At 43.6% G+C, this 6,269-nt stretch overlaps 1 protein-coding gene across 1 annotated transcript in view; it reads right to left on the bottom strand.

Annotated features, from left to right (window-relative positions):
* LOC121920685 (potassium/sodium hyperpolarization-activated cyclic nucleotide-gated channel 1-like) overlaps positions 1-6,269 on the bottom strand; it is a 179,255-nt gene that overhangs the window by 516 nt on the left and 172,470 nt on the right. The gene's annotated exons all lie outside the window — the stretch shown is intronic.

Raw genomic sequence — 6,269 nt, 5'->3', positions numbered from 1 at the left:
GAAGGAAGGAAGGAAGGAAGGAAGGAAGGAAGGAAGGAAGGAAGGAAGGAAGGCGAGAGAAGGAAAGAAAACAGGCAAGCAAGCAAGCAGAAAGACAGGCAGGCAAAAGTAGCCCTTTCCAACCCAGCAGCCTTAAGATGTTATATTAAAACCCTCACCATCCCCAAACAGCCTGGGCATAGCCTTACTGTCTGGGGTTGATAGTGGTCGTAGTCACCATATTTGGCAATTGACCACTTAGGAAAGGCTTCTGTAAAGCACACTGTTATATCTATATCTAAAAAAATAACTGTACTATAACTGTTGTCCCTGAAAATTTATCCTGTAATAGCTTGTACCATTCATGGCACAACAAAATTCTATGTTTATAAACTAATATATTTCAAAGGTATATTTTTCCAATACACCTTTGACAGCGCTAATAACATAATTGCGGAATGTGGATTAACTCCACCATCTACTGAGCCTTTCCCTCTCTAATCAGACAATCAGTCATCAAAGAGGAGAACACAGTATCCCTTTGGCAAAGCATACAGAGGCTTAATGATACAACTGGATATTGGCACAGAGGTTCCAGTTATTTGGTCAGGACAACAGTCCACACATGCATTAGGACAGGGATGGGAAACATCTGATCTTCTCTATTAATGAGATGTGATGACACCTGGAGGGTAAAACCTTGGATGTTCATATAGCATTCATTTGAAATAAAAAGAATCAAAGGGGGAGGGGTTTGAGTAAGTTTGGAAAAAATTAGAAGGACCAAATTCCTTTTAAAAGAAATACATTTCAATTATGAGAACATTTGTGCTATGTTCACAAAGAGTCAGGGACCAAACAGGCTGCTATTAGGATGAATTGTGTGGGGAGGGAGTATGAGCAAGTTTCATCAATTGTCTCATTAGTTGTATCATCAAAACACAATAAGGCCTTGTACAAACGGGCCCTTTAGCTGTGACGTCCTGGCGACGTTCTAGGGTTGCCTCAGGGCGCCGTTTCCAGACACCCCACAACCCTAGGACATCACCAGGACGTACACGGTACAGACACTGCTGCACGCTATCCAGATGGGCGCGTACGGCAGCGACGTGCTCACGCCACTGCAGGCAGTTTGTGCCAGCCCTAAAAGGAGCTGCTTTTCAGCGCTCCTTTTCTTTCCGTGCAGCCATGCTGCACAATTTGGTTGCTGTGGCATGGTTAGGCGGAAAAGAGAGGTGGCTCCTGACCACCTCTTTATGGCGGTCTGTATCCCGCCTAAGATTGGAAGTTCTGCCAACAATGGAGTTTGGTGCTTGGAGCATTTAATATAAATTTCTTTTAATACAAGAAGTAGCAGCCACCTTCCAACCAATCTGGATCATGATCATCGTTTGAAGAGAGAACATTACTCCATATGGATAGCAACAGCCCTAAGTAAGAGCACAGAAGAAAAGAAGTAGAGTTTCCTGTTCCACCACTGTGGTCCCAGTCAAAATGTGTCAGAATTCAGCCTGATTCCGGTATTCAACCTGAGCTGGGTGTATGTCACATGTGGAAGTTAGCTAATGTGAAAGGGAAATAATAACAATTGAAAGAGGAGAGACAAACAGGTGAAGGCAATTCTTGGTTCAAGTTGTTTTTCTTTTTATCTTCTTCTTCTTTCTATTTTTTCCTGCTGCCATTTTGGGTCAATTTGTGTATCACTGCACAAGTAGCACTTAAAATACTGTAGCTTACAGCATAATTGATTTTTATTCTTGTAATATCTCTGTAATTATTTATAAAGATTTTTCCTATTTTTATAAATAATGAAGAGCTAAAATAAAGTAAACATATATACATGTACAAAGAAGTGGTTTATTCAGTCTCCAAATTGGGAGCTCTGCCCATAAAGTTTTGAAAGAAAGGATTAATGAATCAGGATAAGATAAGGGCTGCCACACTAAAATAGTGCTAATGCTCAGCAAGGTGAGACAAAAGCATTGATATAAAATAGGTTTTATTGGTAATCATCATATATACTCGTCTACAAATGGAGAAATTTATGTCCCAAAGTTGAACCCCAAATCCCAGGTCAAATTATTTACGGGTCACTATGGTAATGTGCTAGCAGCTCTTTCAGATTTCCCCATGTGAGAGCAGTTTATTTCTCTCCTGAGCCAAGCAGAAAGATCCTTGGTGAATGATTGCTTTTAAACAGAGTCCCTCTCCCACCCGTGTGGCTGCTGTCTAGACAGTGAAGGATGAAACGAAAACTGAAATTCTGAAGCAAAAAGACTCAGAGTCCCTCTTGCTGCATGTACACATACACACGCTGAAGGAGCCTCAAGTTTTACCCTCGACTTATCCAGGGGTCATGGCAAAATCCATAATTTTGGCCCCCAAACCTGCCCTCAACTTATAGATGAGGTCGACTTATAGTTGAGTATACATAATAATGGATCCCACATCCATTAAAACTTGTAAGTACATCAGCTGGTAGGGAAATGGAACCCCTTCAAAGGTAGTGGTGGTCTATATCACCAAGTACATCCTTTGGTACCCCTCTGACTGGCAAAGCTTCTCTAGGATGGCAAATAAGATCATACTGAAGAAAGGCGAAAGGTATTGTCACAAGAAAAAGCTTATATAGCAAATTGTCTATAAACAAAGAAATCACTACTGCACAAGAGCAAGCTTTTCCTCCTTCTAGAAACTTTGAGAACAGGCAAGCCAAATGACTATTTCCTCCATATCTAGGATGAAAGGTAGGAGCTTGTTTTCCCACAGACATGGTGGTGAATTGCTTATCTCATGAAATGCTCTGATAGGATACATAGCAAGACCTAACTATCCTAAGTACAAAATATTAACCAAATTCATATCTAGCTGGACTGTATGATAACAGTTCTGTGCATTGCTGATAAGTTCTCTTGATAGCCTGGAGTCACTCTTGCCACAACAGGTTAATCAGGTAACTGTTACATCATTATTTAGAATTAGCATCAATCCATGATAAAGTCTCCCTGGAGGAAGATGCAAGGGAAACAGGACCTCTCTGCAAACTTCACCACAGCCATTCACCAAGGGATGTAATTTTCTTCTTGAAGGAACAACAAGTAATTTTAGCAATTTTCCTCTCAATATGAGAAAGTATTTGCAAACTGCACAGAAAATGCTGTTTCTTTTGAAGAAAATGCTGTTTTCTGAGCAAAACAACCACAAAGGATTTTGCATGTACTGTATATACTCATGTATACGTCTAGAAATTTTAGTCCAAAAATTGACCCAAAAAACCCGAATCAACTTATCCATGGGTCAATGTAAATACTGTACTTTAACACTCATAAAAATAGAAACCATCCCCTGGTGAAATTCAAGAGTGTTATCTGTCCTGGAAGCACTGGACCCCACTCTGCTCTTTCATCCAACCATCATTCAGTGTGAACACAAACAGTTATACATCCTGCAATTCTGTAAGGTTTTTGGCATTGCTTTCCTTTGCTTCATCCTTCAGGTCCTGTTACATGACCCTAAATCTTACTCTCGACTTATCCATGGGTCATATCAAAAACCATTATTTTGGCCCAAAAACCTGCCCTCAACTTATACATGAGATCGACTTATAGTCAAGTATATACAGCAAGTCCTAAACAGAAATTATTATTGTCAGTCCAGGATTCTTCTCATCAGAGTTTAGAATCATAGAATCATAGAACTGGAAGATACCACAAGGGCCAACCTGTCCAACCCCCTGCCATGCTGGAAATCTCAATCAAAGCATACCCGACAGATGGCCATCTAGCCTCTGTTTAAAGACCTCCAAGGAGGGAGACTCAACCACACTCCGAGGGAGTTTGTTCCACTGTCAAACAGCCATTACTGTCAGGTTCCTCCTAATGTTGAGGTGGAATCTCTTTTCCTGTAGCTTGCATCGATTGTTCCGGGTCCTAGTCTCTGCAACAGCAGAAAACAAGCTTGCTCCCTCCTTAATATGGCATCTCTTTAAGTATTTAAACAGGGCTATCATATCACCTCTTTAACTTCTCTTCTCCAGGCTAAACATCTCCAGCTCCCTAGGTTGTTCATCACAGGACATGGTTTCCAGGCCCTTCACCATTTTAGTTGCCCTCCTTTGGACACGCTCCAGCTTCTCAACATCCTTTTTGAAATGTGGGGCCCGGAACTGGACACAGTATTCCAGGTGGGGCTTGACGAAAGCAGAATAGAGTGGCAATATTACTTCCCTTGATCTAGACCAGGGGTCGGCAACCTTGGGACCTGCCCCAGCCCGGTCCTGCCGCCGATTGCCACCGCCGCCGCAGCTTCCGCACTGCTCCGGGCACCATTTTGAGTTCGGCCCTCCAGTTGTCTGAGGGACAGCAACCTGGCCCCCGGCTCAAAAAGGTTGCCTACCCCTGATCTAGACACTAAACTTGAGAAACAATTTCTTTAAATCATTTTTTAAATATAGTTTCATCCTAAGATCTGCCATTCTTGCCCAAAACATTCAGCTGACTGAGGCAAAGTAGAAGAGAGCACATCCTACTTTTCCACATACAAAAGCTAACTGGAGTAGCAGTTGAATTGTTCTTCAACTGGCTCTGGGATCATGTCTGCTGCAGCTGAAGGGTAAAGGCTTACAGACCATATGATATCCAGTTCTCTCCTCCCACAGCATACTGCCACCTTCCACCATCTGTTCTCTAGAATGATTGTGATGGTAGGAGCAGCTCTACCCACAGAGAACTAACAGATTTGCATTTTAACACCCATTCTCCAGGGATAACAAGATAATTGAGAAATCTTTTGTTAAAAGTAATCCCAAGGAGTGAAGACAGGAGAAAGGAATATCTGGCCCTTTACAGACAGGCCTAAAAGTGCACACTCCGTGCATGCTAGGGTTAGAAAGGGGCGTCCTTTCCGGATGTCCCCAACCCTAGCGCGCGCAGAGCGCGCACAAAATGATGGCGGCTGTTCCACACGGCCACCGCTATTACAATGTCACGACTGCACCGCCTCTAAATGGGGCGGCACAGTTGTAACATAGTGGGGCTGCGCGAGGGCACATACAGCGCCCTTTCTGTGGCCCCGGAAGGAGCTCAGTTTCGGAGCTCCTTCCAGGTTTGCATCGCTGGGCGCAGCTTTTACATGGCTGCGCCCAGTGACGCAAAGGAGAAAGGGGCCAAGCGACCCCTTTCTCCTCCTCCCTGCCGCCATCGGGTGTCCTCGGGGCTTGAAGCCCTGAGGACACCCCTTTCCAGGCCACGGAAAGCAGTCTTTTGCCGCTTCCTCGTGGCCCAGAAAGCGGTGGATCGGGGCCTCGGAGGCTGCCATTGTGGCAGCTGAGGCCCCGATACACCGGGGAAAGGAGCGCCTACAGGCCGCCCCAAAGGGGCGGTCTGTAACGTGTCTCAATAATCTGAAATATGCAGATGACATTACACTAGCAGAAAATATCACAGACCTGGGACAACTACTAAGAAACATTAAAGAAGACAGTGAAAAGCAGACTTACTGCTCAACATAAAGAAAACAGAAATAATGACCCAGAAGATCTTCACAGATTCAACCTAGACAATGAGGAAATTGAAATAGTAAGAGTTCCGATACGTTGGGTCAAACATATGGGGACTGCAACCAAGAAATAAGAAGTTAACATTGTTAACAAGAACCAAATTCCAATCTACAACATGATCTTCTTATAGAAGTGGAAGCAAGGAGAGCAAGGCCCATCCACAGAACCCATCTTCACCAAGCAGCCTTGAATAATGTTTTCTTGCAGTCAGAATGGATTCAAAATATTTTGCTGCCTCAGGGAAAGAACCAGAAAGAACCCAGTCCATGTGCAAAACTGTCATGATTGGCAATGTACTCCTTCTTCAACACAGCATTGTGTATGGAACCTCAAACAGGAGGTGTTTTCAGTGACCAGACAGGCTGAATAGTAAATGATTCTCTCCTCCAACATCTTACTGAAACCGCTCCATATCTGCTGTCTCAGAGAACTGCCTCACCACACTTAATGGTTTATCTGGCTAGAATCATAGGGTTGGAAGAGACCACAAGGGCCATCCAGTCCAACCCCCTGCCATGCAGGAACTCTCACTTAAGACTACACCTACAGAGAACCAATAAGGGCTTCACTGTGTCATCCATTCTCCTATACACATCATCTACCAGGGCAACCAATCTTTTTTCCATCCAGTAACCAGGCCAGAAAACAGATTAGAATAGATTAAATAGTCATTGCCACCCAGCATTGCCTAGAATGCTGGGAGCTTCAAAAACAGGTTCAAGAACACATGTAG

The sequence above is a fragment of the Sceloporus undulatus genome, chromosome 2 (assembly GCF_019175285.1).
Source record: "Sceloporus undulatus isolate JIND9_A2432 ecotype Alabama chromosome 2, SceUnd_v1.1, whole genome shotgun sequence".
Classification (NCBI taxonomy): Eukaryota; Metazoa; Chordata; class Lepidosauria; order Squamata; family Phrynosomatidae; genus Sceloporus; species Sceloporus undulatus.
This window is presented reverse-complemented; position numbering and strand designations above follow the sequence as displayed.